The sequence below is a fragment of the Arachis ipaensis genome, chromosome B5 (assembly GCF_059453495.1).
Source record: "Arachis ipaensis isolate K30076 ecotype BB chromosome B5, ASM5945349v1, whole genome shotgun sequence".
In the NCBI taxonomy this organism is placed as follows: Eukaryota; Viridiplantae; Streptophyta; class Magnoliopsida; order Fabales; family Fabaceae; genus Arachis; species Arachis ipaensis.
In genome coordinates this window covers 102325087-102341132 of record NC_142440.1, presented here as the reverse complement: position 1 = coordinate 102341132, position 16046 = coordinate 102325087, and the positions used below count along the sequence as shown (strand labels likewise).

At 40.1% G+C, this 16046-nt stretch overlaps 1 non-coding gene across 1 annotated transcript; it reads left to right on the top strand.

The window, feature by feature from the left end:
• Positions 1–10717: 10717 nt before the first annotated feature.
• Positions 10718–10825, top strand: LOC148565188 (small nucleolar RNA R71). The gene has a single exon (XR_015884709.1). It is a non-coding gene; the product is annotated as a small nucleolar RNA R71 (small nucleolar RNA).
• The last annotated feature ends 5221 nt before the right edge of the window (positions 10826–16046 follow it).

The following is a 16046-nucleotide window of genomic DNA, read 5'->3' as shown; positions in this document are numbered from 1 at the left end:
TTCAGCCAGAAAAATATCTGAAATTACAGAAAAACACACAACTCATAGTAAAGTCCAGAAATATGAATTTTTCCTAAAAACTACTAGAAATAGACTAAAAACTAACTAAAACATACTCTAAACTATATGAAATTATCCCCAAAAAGCGTATAAAATATCCGCTCATCACAACACCAAACTTAAACTGTTGCTTGTCCTCAAGCAACTAGACAAATAAAATAGAAGACTAATAGGTTGAGAAGTAATAATATCTCAGAGTTTTTGATTGAAGCTCAGATTCTAATTAGATGAGCGGGACTAGTAGCTTTTTGCTTCTGAACAGTTTTGGCATCTCACTTTGTCCATTGAAGCTCAGAGTGATTGGCATCTATAGGAACTCAGAATTCAGATAGTGTTATTGATTCTCTTAGTTCAGTGTGATGATTCTTGAACACAGCTTCTTTATGAGTCTTGGCTGTGGCCCTAAGCACTTTGTTTTCTAGTATTACTACCGGATACATAAATGCCACAGACACATAACTGGGTGAACCTTTTCAGATTGTGACTCAGCTTTGCTAAAGTCCCCAATTAGAGGTGTCCAGAGTTCTTAAGCACACTCTTCTTTTTGCTTTGGACCTTGACTTTAACCGCTCAGTCTCAAGTTTTCACTTGACACCTGCACGCCACAAGCACATGGTTAGGGACAGCTTGGTTTAGCCGCTTAGACCAGGATTTCAGTCCTTTAGGCCCTCCTATCCACTGATGCTCAAAGCCTTGGGATCCTTTTTATTACCCTTGCCTTTTGGTTTTAAGGGCTTTGGCTTTTTGCTCTTGCCTTTTGGTTTTATGAGCTTTGGCTTTTTCTGCTTGCTTTCTCTTTTTTTCTTTCTCTTTTTTTTTTTTTTTTTTTCTACAAGCTTTGTTCTTTGCTGCTTTTTCTTGCTTCAAGAATCATTTTTATGATTTTTCAGATTCTCAATAACATGTCTCATGTTCATCATTCTTTCAAGAGCCAACATATTTAATAGTCTTAAACAACAAATTCAGAAGATATATGCACTGTTCAAGCATTCATTCAGAAGACAGAAAGCATTGCCACCACATTTAGCTAATTAGAATTTCTCTTATTAAAACTCGAAATTTTATTGCTTCTTATTCAAAAGATCTACTACTTTATTCATGTTTGCTGATGATGAGAAAAATAAACTATAGCTTAATTGGAGATAAAATCAAAATAGATACTAATTACTACTATATGACTCCTAAGGTAAAATTAAAATAAGAACAGTTATCACAGAGTTAAGGCTAAGATTAGAACTCAACAACCTTGAGGTTTGGGAAGTGGATGTTCCTCTAGTCTGTGAGGTGCTTGGTCCTTCAAGAGAGAATTTCTGGCGCTTCAGTTCCTTTAAATCACGCCCTTGCTCCTCTTGGAGTGGGTTGTTTTCCTTTAGGGGCCATGATCTTAGTGATCACGGATAAGCACACCAAACTTAGAGCTTTGCTTGTCCTCAAGCAAAAGAAAAAGAAGGAGATGGGTAGAAGGAGAGCTCCTCTCCACCATCCTGGCGTTTGAACGCCCAAACACTGCCTGTTTTGGGCGTTCAACGCCCAAGTGCTACTCTCCTGGGCGTTCAACGCCCAGTTGTTGCCCTTTTCTGGCGTTGAACGCCAGATAGCTATCCTTACTGGCGTTCAGCGCCCACTAGATGCCCATTTTGGGCGCTGAACGCCCAAAATGGCCTTCACTGGCGTTTTCTTGCCAGTAAGCTCCCTATCTCTGTTTTGTGTGTAGATTCCTTCTGTAACCCTGTAAACTTATGCAAATGATTCTTTACCTTAGTGTCAGTGAACTTTATATAAAAAAAAAATAAAAATAGGGCAAAATGCTTAGAGGATTGTTGCCCCATGGCTGGGTTGCCTCCCAGCAAGCGCTTCTTTATTGTCTTTAGCTGGACCTTGCTGAGCTTTTAATCTAGCTTCAGCCTTGAGCATTCTTGCTCAGTGTTGCCTTCAAGATAATGCTTGATTCTCTGTCTATTGACAATGAACTTCTTATCAGAATCAATATCTTGAAGCTCCACATAACCATATGGTGACACACTTGTAATCACGTATGGTCCCCTCCACCGGGATTTCAGTTTCCCGGGGAATAGCCTGAGTCTAGAGTTAAACAACAGGACCTTCTGTCCTGGTTCAAAGATTCTAGATGACAGCTTTCTGTCATGCCATTTTTTTTATTTTTCTTTATAAAGCTTGGCATTTTCGAAAGCTGTGAATCTGAATTCCTCTAGCTCATTTAGCTGGAGCAATCGTTTTTCTCCTGCTAATTTGGCATCTAAGTTTAGGAATCTGGTTGCCCAATAAGCTTTATGTTCCAGTTCCACGGGCAGGTGACATGCCTTACCATACACAAGTTGGTATGGAGAGGTCCCTATAGGGGTCTTGAATGCTGTTCTGTAAGCCCACAGAGCATCATCCAAGCTCCTTGCCCAATCCTTTCTACGGGTATTTACTGTCCGTTCCAGGATTCTCTTTAATTCTCTGTTAGAGACTTCAGCTTGCCCGTTGGTTTGTGGATGATATGGAGTGGCCACTTTGTGGCGAATTCCATACCGAACCATGGCAGAGTAAAGCTGTTTATTGCAGAAGTGAGTGCCCCCATCGCTGATTAACACTCTAGGGACACCAAACCTGCTAAAGATATGTTTCTGGAGGAATTTCAGCACTGTTTTAGTATCATTGGAGGGTGTGGCGATAGCCTCAACCCATTTTGATACATAGTCAACTGCCACCAGAATATAAGTGTTTGAGTATGATGGTGGAAAAGGTCCCATGAAGTCAATTCCCCATACATCAAACAACTCTATTTCCAAGATCCCTTGTTGAGGCATGGCGTAACCATGAGGCAGGTTACCAGCTCTTTGGCAACTGTCACAATTACGTACAAACTCTCGGGAATCTTTATAGAGTGTGGGCCAATAGAAGCCACATTGGAGGACTTTGGTAGCTGTTCGCTCACCTCCGAAATGGCCTCCATATTGAGATCCGTGGCAATGCCATAGGATTCTCTGTGCTTCCTCTCTGGGGACACACCTACGGATAATTCCGTCTGCACATCTCTTAAAGAGATAGGGTTCATCCCACAAGTAGTACTTTGCATCAGTAACTAATTTCTTCTTTTGTATTCTATTGTACTCCTTGGGTATGAACCTTGCAGCTTTATAGTTTGCAATATCGGCAAACCATGGTGCTTCCTGAATGGCAAATAGATGCTCATCAGGGAACGTCTCAGAGATCTCAAGGAAGGGGAGGGACGTCCCTTCCACTGGCTCTATCCGGGACAGATGATCAGCCACTTGGTTCTCTGTCCCTTTTCTGTCTCTTATTTCTATATCAAACTCTTGCAGAAGCAATACCCATCTGATGAGCCTGGGTTTTGAATCCTGCTTTGTGAGTAGATACTTAAGAGCAGCATGGTCAGTGTACACAATCACCTTTGATCCTACTAAGTAGGATCTGAACTTGTCAATGGCGTAAACCACTGCAAGTAATTCCTTTTCTGTGGTTGTGTAATTTTTCTGGGCATCATTTAAAACGCGGCTGGCATAATAAATGACATGCAGAAGCTTGTCATGCCTCTGTCCCAATACTGCACCAATGGCATGATCACTGGCATCACACATTAACTCAAATGGCAATGTCCAGTCTGGTGCAGAAATGACTGGTGCTGTGACCAGCTTAGCTTTCAGCGTTTCAAACGCCTGCAGGCATGCTGTGTCAAACACAAATGGCGTGTCAGCAGCTAGCAGATTGCTTAGAGGTTTTGCGATTTTTGAAAAATCCTTTATAAACCTCCTATAGAATCCTGCATGCCCCAGAAAGCTTCTGATTGCCTTAACATTGGCAGGTGGTGGTAATTTTTCAATTACCTCTATTTTTGCTTGATCCACCTCTATTCCCTTGTTTGAGATCTTATGCCCAAGAACAATTCCTTCAGTCACCATGAAGTGACACTTTTCCCAGTTTAAAACTAGGTTGGTTTCTTGGCATCTTTTCAGAACAAGTTTCAAGTGATCAAGACAGGAGCTGAATGAGTCTCCATATACTGAGAAGTCATCCATGAAGACTTCCAGAAATTTTTCCACCATATCAGAGAAAATAGAGAGCATGCATCTCTGGAAGGTTGCAGGTGCATTGCATAGCCCAAAGGGCATCCTTCTGTAAGCAAACACTCCGGATGGACATGTGAATGCTGTTTTCTCTTGATCCTGGGGATCTACTGCAATCTGGTTATAGCCTAAGTAGCCATCCAAAAAGCAGTAATAATCATGACCTGCTAGTCTCTCTAGCATCTGGTCTATGAATGGTAAAGGAAAATGATCCTTTCTGGTGGCTGTATTGAGCCTTCTGTAGTCAATACACATGCGCCACCCTGTAACTGTTCTTGTAGGAACCAGTTCATTTTTTTCATTATGAATCACTGTCATGCCTCCCTTTTTTGGGACGACTTGAACAGGGCTCACCCAGGGGCTATCAGAAATGGGATAAATAATCTCAGCCTCTAGTAATTTGGTGACCTCTTTCTGCACCACTTCCTTTATGGCTGGATTTAGCCGCCTCTGTGGTTGAACCACTGGTTTGGCATTATCCTCCAATAGGATTTTGTGCATGCATCTAGCTGGGCTTATGCCCTTAAGGTCACCTATGGACCACCTAAGAGCTGTCTTGTGTGTCCTTAGCACTTGAATAAGTGCTTCCTATTCCTGTGAATTTAAAGCAGAGCTTATGATCACTGGAAAAGTGTCACCTTCTCCTAGAAATGCATATTTCAAGGATGGTGGCAGTGGCTTGAGCTCTGGTTTAGGAGGCTTTTCCTCTTTCAGAAGAAAGTTCAGAGGCTCTTTCATGTCCCCTGAATCCTCCAAATCAGGCTGAACATCTTTAAAGATGTTTTCCAACTCTGATTCGAGACTCTCAGCCATGTTGATCTCTTCTACCAAAGAGTCAATAAGGTCAACTTTCATGCAGTCTGTTGATGTGTCTGGATGCTGCATGGCTTTGACAGCGTTCAACTTGAACTCGTCATCGTTGACTCTCAGGGTTATTTCCCCTGCTGGACGTCAATGAGGGATCGTCCAGTTGCTAGGAAGGGTCTTCCTAGAATGAGAGTAGCACTCTTGTGCTCCTCCATTTCCAGCACAACAAAGTCAGTGGGAAAGGCGAATGGCCCAACTCTGACAATCATGTCCTCAATCACGCCTGATGGGTATTTAGTGGAACCATCAGCAAGTTGGAGACATATCCGGGTTGGTTTAACTTCTTCAATTAAGCCAAGCTTCCTGATAGTGGATGCAGGTATTAGGTTGATGCTTGCCCCAAGATCGCATAAAGCTGTCTTGGTGCAATCACCTTCTAATATGCATGGTATCAGAAAACTCCCAGGGTCTTTAAGCTTTTCAGGAAAGCTTTTCAGAATGACTGCACTGCATTCTTCAGTGAGGAGAACTCTTTCTGTTTCTCTCCACTCCTTTTTATGACTCAAGATCTCTTTCATGAACTTGGCATAAGAAGGTATTTGCTCAAGTGCCTCTGCAAATGGAATCTTTATTTCAAGAGTCCTTAGATAATCTGCAAAGCGAGCAAATTGCTTATCCTGCTCCTCTTTCCGGAGTTTTTGAGGATAAGGTATCTTGGCTTTATATTCCTCAACCTTAGTGGTTAAAGAAGCCTTTTTAGAGGGGTTGTTGTCAGCACTTGTGTGTGTCTGATCCCTCACTGGCAATTGAATGCCAGAGTCAGAAGCTGGAGTGACGTTAGACGCCAGCTCACTGTCTGTTCCTGGCGCCTGAACGCCAGAACTGTGCTCCTGTTGGGCGTTCAACGCCAGATACTTGCCCATTTCTGGCGTTGAACGCCAATCCTGCCTTGTTTCTGGCGCTGAACGCCAGTTTTGGGCATGGTCTGGGCGTTCAGCGCCAGCCTTCCACCCATTTTCTGGCGTTTTAGTGCCAGAATTATTTTTCCCTGGGCTCTTACTGTCCTCCGGGGAATCTATGGTGGGTTGCTTATTTCTTGAATTTTTGATGCCTTGAGGTGGGGTATTTAATGTTTTCCCACTTCTTAATTGAACTGCTTGGCATTCTTCTGCTATTTGCTTTGATAGCTGCTGCTTTGTTTGCTTAAACTGTTCTTCCATATGTATATTAGCCATCCTTGTCTCCTGTAACCTGTCTTTGAATTCAGCTAGCTGCTTTGTTAGAAAATCTAATTGCTGATTGAATTCAGCAGCTTGTTTTACAGTACTGAATTCAGCAGTTACTGTTTTAACCTCTTCATTCATGGAAGGGTTGCTGCTTAGATACAGATGCTGATTCCTGGCAACTGTATCAATGAGCTCTTGAGCCTCTTCGATTGTCTTTCTCATATGGATAGATCCACCAGCTGAGTAATCTAAAGACATCTGAGCTCCTTCTGCAAGCCCATAGTAGAAGATGTCTAACTGAACCCACTCTGAAAACATTTCAGAGGGGCATTTTCGTAGCATCTCTCTGTATCTCTCCCAGGCATCATAAAGAGATTCATTATCTCCTTGTTTAAAGCCTTGGATGTCCAGCCTTAGCTGTGTCATCCTTTTTGGAGGGAAATATTGATTCAGGAATTTTTCTGTCAGCTGTTTCCATGTTCTTATGCTGGCCTTTGGTTGGTTATTTAACCACCTCTTGGCTTGATCTTTTACAGCAAATGGAAACAGTAATAGTCTGTAGACATCCTGATCTATTTCCTTATCATGTACTGTGTCAGCAATTTGTAAAAATTGTGCCAGAAACTCTGTAGGTTCTTCCTGTGGAAGACCGGAATACTGGCAACTTTGCTGCACCATGATAATGAGCTGAGGATTCAACTCAAAGCTACTAACTCCAACGGAGGGTATGCATATGCTACTCCCATACGAAGCAGTAGAGGGGTTAGAATATGACCCCAAAGTCCTCCTGGACTGTCCATCTCCACTGATGTCTATGATGGATCTATGGATATAACTTGGACTGATTTACCTTTTTATTTATTTTATTTTATAAGAAGTAAATACTTAAATAAAATAAAATAACTAAAAAGAATTTGAATTTTGAAAAAAATATTTTTTTTTTCGTAAAAAAAATTTAAAAATAATTAGTTAAAATAAACGAAATTTTTGAAAAAGAGGGGAGATATTTTCGAAAATTTGAGAGAGAGAGAGTTAGTTACGTAGTTTTGAAAAAGTTAAGAAACAAACAAAAAGTTGGTTAGTTAGTTGAAACAAATTTTGAAAAGATAGGAAGTTAGAAAAGATATTTTGAAAAGATATTTTTGAATTTAGTGAGGAGAGAGAAAAACAATAAGATAGTACAAGATTTAAAATTTTTAGATCTAATGCTCTTTGTTTTCGAAAAATTTGGAGGGAAAACACCAAGGAACACCAAACTTAAAAATTTTAAGATCAAGACACAAGGAAACTCAAGAACACTTTGAAGACTCACAAGAACACAAGAACATGAAGGAAGAACACCAAACTTAAAATTTTTAGAAAACCAAACCAAAATTTTCGAAAATCAAAGGGGAATCAACAAGAAAACACCAAACTTAAAGTTTGGCACAAGATTTACTAGAAAAAATATTTTTGAAAAAGAAGGTTTTGAAAAGAGTATAAAAGATTCTAACCCAATCAAATTAATGTTCTAGCCAAATGAGTTATGGGACCTTCAAAAAAAAATTTTAAGAAAAATTATTTTTGAAAACACCAAACTTAAAGTTTGGCACAGGATTTAATAGAAAAATTATTTTTGAAAAAGGTTTTTTAAAAAGAGTATAAAAGATTCTAACCCAATCAAATTAATGTTCTAGCCAAATGAGTTATGGGACCTTATTAAAGTTTGGCACAGGATTTAATAGAAAAATTATTTTTGAAAAAGGTTTTTTTTTTTTTAAAATATGATAGCCAATTACCATGAACATAGACACCACGTTCTAATTAACTGAGCTATAAATTTAAAGTGTTTTAACAAGGGATAAATAATAAAAGACTCTAAACCAAAAAAGAGAAGATTTTTCCTAATCTAAGCAACAAAATAATCCGTCAGTTGTTCAAACACGAACAATCCCCGGCAACGGTGCCAAAAACTTGGTAGCACGAATTGTGAATCACACTTTTCACAACGCGTACCACTAACAAGCAAGTGCACTGGGTTGTCCAAGTAATACCTCACGTGAGTAAGGGTCGAATCCCACGGAGATTGTTGGTTTGAAGCAATCTATGGTTATCTTGTAAATCTTAGTCAGGAAGTCAATTATGTTTATCAGTTGAATTGCAAATAAACAATAGAGCATGGATTAAAGGTTACTTGTTATGCAGTAATGGAGAATATGTTGGAGTTTTGGAGATGCTTTGTCCTCTGAATCTCTGCTTTCCTCTGTCTTCTGATTCACGCACGCACGTCCCCCTATGGCAAGCTGTGTGTTGGTGGATCACCGTTGTCAATGGCTACCTTCCATCCTTCCAGTGAAAACTATGCTCACGCGCTCTGTCACAGCACGGCTAATCACCGGTTGGTTCTCGATCCGGTTGGAATAGGACTTACTATCCTTTTGCGTCTGTCACTAACGCCCAGCCTTCAGGAGTTTGAAGCTCGTCACAGTCATTCAATCACTGAATCCTACTCGGAATACCACAGACAAGGTTTAGACTTTCCGGATTCTCATGAATGCCGCCATCAGTTCTAGCTTATACCACGGAGATTCTGATTAAGGAATCTAAGAGATACTCATTCAATTGGATATAGAACGGAGGTGGTTGTCAGGCACACGTTCATGGTTTGAGGAAGGTGATGAATGTCACGGATCATCACCTTCATCACAGTTAAGCGCGAATGAACATCTTAGATAGGAACAAGCGTGCTTGAATGGAAAACAGAAATACTTGCATTAATTCATTGAGACACAGCAGAGCTCCTCACCCCCAACAATGGGGTTTAGAGACTCATGCCGTCAGAGAATACAAAGTTTAGATCTGAAATGTCATGAGATCCAAAATAAGTCTCTAAAAGTTGTTTAAATACTAAACTAGTAGCCTAGGGTTACAAAATATGAGTGGACTATGATGGATGATGCAGAGATCCACTTCTGGGGCCCACTTGGTGTGCTGGGGCCCACTTGGTGTGTGCTGGGGCTGAGACTTTAAGCAATCCACGTGCAGAGGCTATTTGTGGAGTTGAACGCCAGTTTTGTGCCAGTTTGGGCGTTCAACTCCAGTTTTTGATCCTTTTCTGGCGCTGGACGCCAGAATTGGGCAGAGGACTGGCGTTGAACGCCAGTTTACGTCGTCTATTATTGTGCAAAGTATGGACTATTATATATTTCTGGAAAGCCCTGGATGTCTACTTTCCAACGCAATTGGAAGCACGCCATTTCGAGTTCTGTAGCTCCAGAAAATCCACTTTGAGTGCAGGGAGGTCAGAATCCAACAGCATCAGCAGTCCTTTTTCAGCCTGAATCAGATTTTTGCTCAGCTCCTTCAATTTCAGCCAGAAAAATATCTGAAATTACAGAAAAACACACAACTCATAGTAAAGTCCAGAAATATGAATTTTTCCTAAAAACTACTAGAAATAGACTAAAAACTAACTAAAACATACTCTAAACTATATGAAATTATCCCCAAAAAGCGTATAAAATATCCGCTCATCAAGTATGTTCCTGAAAAAGCATCCAATTTGAATTTTGATGTCTTCAGGAATGGTCTTCGAAGTAGGATTGATGATGGCTTATCTGAATCATTATGGGGCATCTCCAAGATATAAAAATCAGTGAGAAATGTGAGCCCTTTAATGTTCACCAAAACATCTTCAGCAACTCCAGCCACTGTAATAATGCTTTTATCTGCTAACACAAAGCGAGCTGCCGACCTTTTTAAGGGAGGAAGCCTTAAAACATCATATATAGAGGTGAAACCATTCAGACTGGCGTTAATACTATTCACGATGGTATTTTCCATGGCCAGTTGTCTTTTCTCAAAAGCTTGTAATAAATCTTCATTAGAAGATACAGAAGAATGAGTAAATTGAGAGGTTTGCTGCTGATTGTTCGGTGGTCCTTGGTTTTGCCTCAGGTGAGGTGCTCGGTAAGGTTAATTTTGTTGCCTGTTGTTGTTATTATTCCACCTCTAATTTTTCTGGTTATCTCTGCCTCCCCTATTTTTGTTGTCTCTCCAATTCTGGTTTGAATTGTCCTGCCATCCATGGTTATTATTTCCACTTTGATTGTACCCTTGGTTGGGGCGGTCATAGAAGTTGTGAGTGGATGCCACCATGTTGTCTTCTTGTTGGAGCTGCGGGCATTCATCAGTGTAATGGCTGTAATCAGCACAAATTCTGCAAATTCTTTGTGGAACTAGTTGTTGGTTTTGCTGCGGTTGAGTTTGCTGAACTTGTTGACTCAACTGCATTTGCTTCAGCAGGTTGGTCATCTCACAGATGCTTCGATTTAGAGCAGCAGTCTCTATGCCAGAAGATACTTCTGCAACGGCTTTTGAATGACCTTGCTTCTGTCTGTGGTTCCGAGTAGATTCAGCTAAATCACTGATCAATTGCCAAGCTTCATCAGTGGTCTTGTACTTCTTCATAGACCCATTGCTGGCACTTTCCAATGTGGTCTTATCTTGGGGCCTCATACCTTGTGTGATATACCTGAGTAGCACGATCTTGTCAATCATGTGGTGGGGGCATGCTTCCAGAAGATTATTGAAGCGCTCCCAGTATTCAAAGAGAGTCTCATTGTCATCCTGAACAATTGTAGAGATATCCTTCCTCAGTTTATCAGTAACTTCAGATGGAAAGAATTTCTCCAGAAACTCCTTTCTGAGTGTATCCCAGTTGGATACATTTGCTAGAGGTTGAGTGTAGTACCGCTCTCTTGCTTTTCCCTCAAGAGAGAATGGGAAAGCTTTCAGCAGAATTGAAGTTTCATCAGTGCCATCACGCCTGACAGTAGAACAGGCTGCCCGGAAATCTCTCAAGTGCTTGATAGGCTCTTGAGCAGGTAGGCCATGAAACTTGGGTATCAAATTTAGCAGTGTGGTCTTCATTTCAAAATCCGTAGCTACTGCTGGATGATGCGCTTGAAACGGTTGCATTGTAAAATCAGGAGCTCCTTCCTCCTGAATGGTAACTCTTCTAGCTGTCATGTTTTCTGCACGTAAAACAACCGAATCAGTAGAACGGGGGCTGGTTTCTTCCTCAGATTTACTTTCAGATCCGCCCTTAGAGTGGGCTAACCTACGCTGTTCTCGCCTTATTCGTGAAATAGTCCTTTCAATTTCAGGATCGAATATTAGCAAGCGCGGATCAGGAAGTGAACGCGTCATTTGACGGAAGAAACATGCAGCTCATAATAGCAAAATTAAATAAAATTGCAAATAAATAAATTCTAATTAATAAAATTAGCACTCTATTGCAACTCCCCGGCAGCGGCGCCAAAAATTGATGGGAAGCAGAAGTTGGTGAATTAAAAATTTATTAAAATGGTTACGTTGCAAGTATAGTTCTTAACTCACCGAAAATCTGCCTATCAATTTAGAAATGTGTCACAGAGAATTTCAATTAAATTTACTGGGAGTTTTAAGTCCCAGGTCATCTCCCAACGAGTTGCAGAAAAGTGTGCTGTTTTATTAATCAGATGTTCCAAGAAGTTGAGCTAAGTAAATTGGAATTTAAATTGAGGATTTTTAAATAATATAAATAAAAGCCTTGACTGGGAATTGATTGGTTAGAATCTCTATCATTGATGGTGTGATTGTAAGATTAATTTATAATTAATGGTTGTTCTGTTTGGTTATCCTTACTAGGTAAGGGAAAGTCAAACAAGTGGGAATGCCAGATCTGTTCACAAGTTGCAACCCACTTAGTTCAAAGGGATTGGCGTCGGTGACAGGATAGCAATCCAACATTTAACCCAATTACAAATTTTCTTTCAATCCTTCCAACTCAAGAGTTCCTTTTAATCAACTCCCCATCAAGTAAGGAAACTACTCACGCATTGTAAATAAAGAATCCATAGCGCATGAAAGGGAATTAAAAGAGGACATGATTATTGGAATTGAAATTGGATTAAAAAGAAATAATCCTTGCATTAAATAATCATAAAAGTATCTGAACGACAAAATTGAACATAACAAAGAACATGGAAAAATAGAACCAAGTTAAGAGAACAAACTAGAATGATGAAGTCTTGATGAGGAAACAAGTCTTTTCACTGTTCCAATGCTAAGACCAATTGAAAATTAAAATTCTAAAAACTGGAGAGAAAAACCTAAGAGAGTGAAAAACTAGATCTAAAACTACTGAATGAATGTCTGTTGTTTTTGCATATCCTCTGACTCTAGTCTGCTGTTTCGGGCCGAAAACTGGGCCGAAATAAGGTCCAAAATCGCCCCCATCGAATTCTGCAGATTATGCAGATCACGCGTGTCACGCGATCGCGTCGTCCATGCGGACGCGTCGCTTGCGCTTTTTCCTCTCCACGCGTTCGCGTCATCCACGCTACCGCGTCGCTGCGAATTGCGCTCCTTCGCGCGGTCGCGCAAGCCATGCGACTGCGTCACTTCTCGTTGGTTATCTCCTCAAATTCTTGTGTTCCTTCCATTTTTGCTAGCTTCCCTTCCAATCTCCAACTCATTCATGCCCTATAAAGTCTGAAACACTTAACACACAGATCACGGCGTCGAATGGAATAAAGGAGAATTAAAAATAAATAATTAAAGTCTCTAGGAAGCAATTTTCAAACATGTACTGAATTTAGGAAGGAAATCTAAATGCATGTTAAATTGATGAATAAGTGGGTAAGGATCATGACAAAACCACACAATATAAACTATAAAATAGTGGTTTATCAGTCGACTCAAACGTCTTCATGTGATGGCGTTATGCAGAACGGGTTGTTGCTGTCACTCACGTTTGAGTTCACGTTTGAGGTCAAACATGAGCTCAAACGTGATCCTCCCTAAGGCAATCTTCAGCCAACGTTTGACCTCACGTTTGAGGCAAATGTTGGCGCAAACGTGGCTCCTCCTCCAGGGTATTCTTGAGCCAACGTTTGACTTCACGTTTGAGGTAAACGTTAGCGCAAACGTTGAGCTCCTCCAGGGTGGCTGTGCTGTTATCCACGTTTGAGTTCACGTTTGAGGCAAACGTGAACTCAAACGTGATCTTTTCAATGCTGCCTTCATTTCCATTCCTGCCATCCCCTTTTTTCAACCTTCCTCCAAGCCTTTTGGTCACTTGTCATCAATAAACAAATGCATCAAAGCTACGCTAAAATCATGTGACTTCTTCTTATCCTTGACATATAAGAAATTATAGCACAAAACCTCATGAAAATGCATCAATTTACTCATGGTTGATTGAATCCAAGTACACATGAATTTCTACCCAAATAGCTTACTTATACTCAAGAAAGTGTATAAAACCTATTAAAAACAAAGGAAAAAGACTAGTAAAACTAGGCTAAGATGCCCTGGCATCACTAATTGACTTAGTAGTAGGCTAGAGTCAATGGTTATCAAATTGACCACATAGGGTTCTCAAATCACCAATTCAATGAGATCCAATGACTCAAGGTCACTCAATTCCCTTAGCCTAGGCCAAGAGTCAAGAAAACTACTCAAAAACTAGTGGAAACATTTTATCAAATACCTAGTGTGCAATAAAAGTAAACATCACAAAATGCAAGAATTAGTGAAACCCATAACTAACACAAGCAAGAGATCCACAATAACAAGTGAGGTAAACATAAAATAAGACATGGAAACACAATATTGCATTAGAAGAAATCAAGATCAAACAATTGTTCATCAACATAAAAGAGAGCAAAATAAGAAATTAACAAGAGAAACTAAGAAGATTAAGACAACCAAACACTAAAATATAAGGAGAATTGAAATCAAAATAAGAATTAAAAGATAAATTTGAGAGAGATTAACCTAACTTCACCCTAATTTCTATCCTAAATCTAGAGAGAGGAGAGAGCCTCTCTCTCTAGAGTTCTGATGAGCGGATATTTTATACGCTTTTTGGGGTTAATTTCATATAGTTTTGAGTATGTGTTAGTTAGTTTTTAGTTTGTTTCCATTAGTTTTTAGGAAAAATTCATATTTCTGGACTTTACTATGAGTTGTGTGTTTTTCTGTAATTTCAGGTATATTTCTGGCTGAAATTGAAGGAGCTGAGCAAAAACTGATTCAGGCTGAAAAAGGACTGCTGATGCTGTTGGATTCTGACCTCCCTGCACTCAAAGTGGATTTTTTGGAGCTACAGAACTCGAAATGGCGTGCTTCCAATTGCGTTGGAAAGTAGACATCCAGGGCTTTCCAGCAATATATAATAGTCCATACTTTGCACAAGGATAGACGATGTAAACTGGCGTTCAACGCTAGTCCTCTGCCCAATTCTGGCGTCCAGCGCCAGAAAAGGATCAAAAGCTGGAGTTGAACGCCCAAACTGGCATAAAAACTGGCGTTCAACTCCACAAATGGCCTCTGCACGTGAATTGCTTAAGTCTCAGCCCCAGCACACACCAAGTGAGCCCCAGAAGTGGGCCTCTGCATCATCCATCATAGTTTACTCATTTGTTGTAAGCCTAGGCTACTAGTTTAGTATTTAAACAACTTTTAGAGACTTATTTTGTATCTCATGACATTTCAGATCTAAACTTTGTATTCTCTGACGGCATGAGTCTCTAAACCCCATTGTTGGGGGTGAGGAGCTCTGCTGTGTCTCGATGAATTAATGCAAGTATTTTTGTTTTCCATTCAAACACGCTTGTTCCTATCTAAGATGTTCATTCGCGCTTAACTGTGATGAAGGTGATGATCCGTGACATTCATCACCTTCCTCAACCCATGAACGTGTGCCTGACAACCACCTCCGTTCTATATCCGATTGAATGAGTATCTCTGAGATCTCTTAATCAGAATCTCCATGGTATAAGCTAGAACTGATGGCGGCATTCATGAGAATCCGGAAAGTCTAAACCTTGTCTGTGGTATTCCGAGTAGGATTCAAGGATTGAATGACTGTGACGAGCTTCAAACTCCTGAAGGCTGGGCGTTAGTGACAGACGCAAAAGGATAGTAAATCCTATTCCAACCGGATCGAGAACCAACCGGTGATTAGCCGTGCTGTGACAGAGCGCGTGAGCGTAGTTTTCACTGGAAGGATGGAAGGTAGCCATTGACAACGGTGATCCACCAACACACAGCTTGCCATAGGAGGACATGCGTGCGTGAATCAGAAGACAGAGGAAAGCAGAGATTTAGAAGACAAAGCATCTCCAAAACTCCAACATATTCTCCATTACTGCACAACAAGTAACCTTTAATTTATGCTCTCTTGGTTATTCACAATTCAACTGATAAACATAATTGACTTCCTGACTAAGATTTACAAGATAACCATAGATTGCTTCAAACCAACAATCTCCGTGGGATTCGACCCTTACTCACGTAAGGTATTACTTCGACGACCCAGTGCACTTGCTGGTTAGTGGTACGCGTTGTGAAAAGTGTGATTCACAATTCGTGCACCAAGTTCTACATTAAAACATGATGAAAACTCAACTATGACTACTTGGTTCCTTCCCCCTTCAATCCTTGGGTTCCTTCCCCCTTCAATCCTTCTCCAAAAATTTTAAATCTTGCGCTATCCTATTGTTTTTCTCTTTCCTCACTAAATTCAAAAATATCTTTTCTCTCCACTTTCAAAACAAATTTTCGAAAATTATAAAAAAAAAAAAAATTTAAAATCTTTTCCAAATCATATCTTTTTCAAAACTTTCTAACTACTTTTTCTCCCCTCACTTTTTCGAAAATCATAATTTTTGTTATTTTTATTTTTGGTTAAGTTGTCCTCTTTCCATAAAATAAAATAATTAAAAAGGTAAATCAGTCCAAGATTATATCCATATATCCATCATGGACATAATTGGAGATGAACAGTCCAGGAGGACTCTGGGGTCATATTCTAACCCCTCTACTGCTTCAT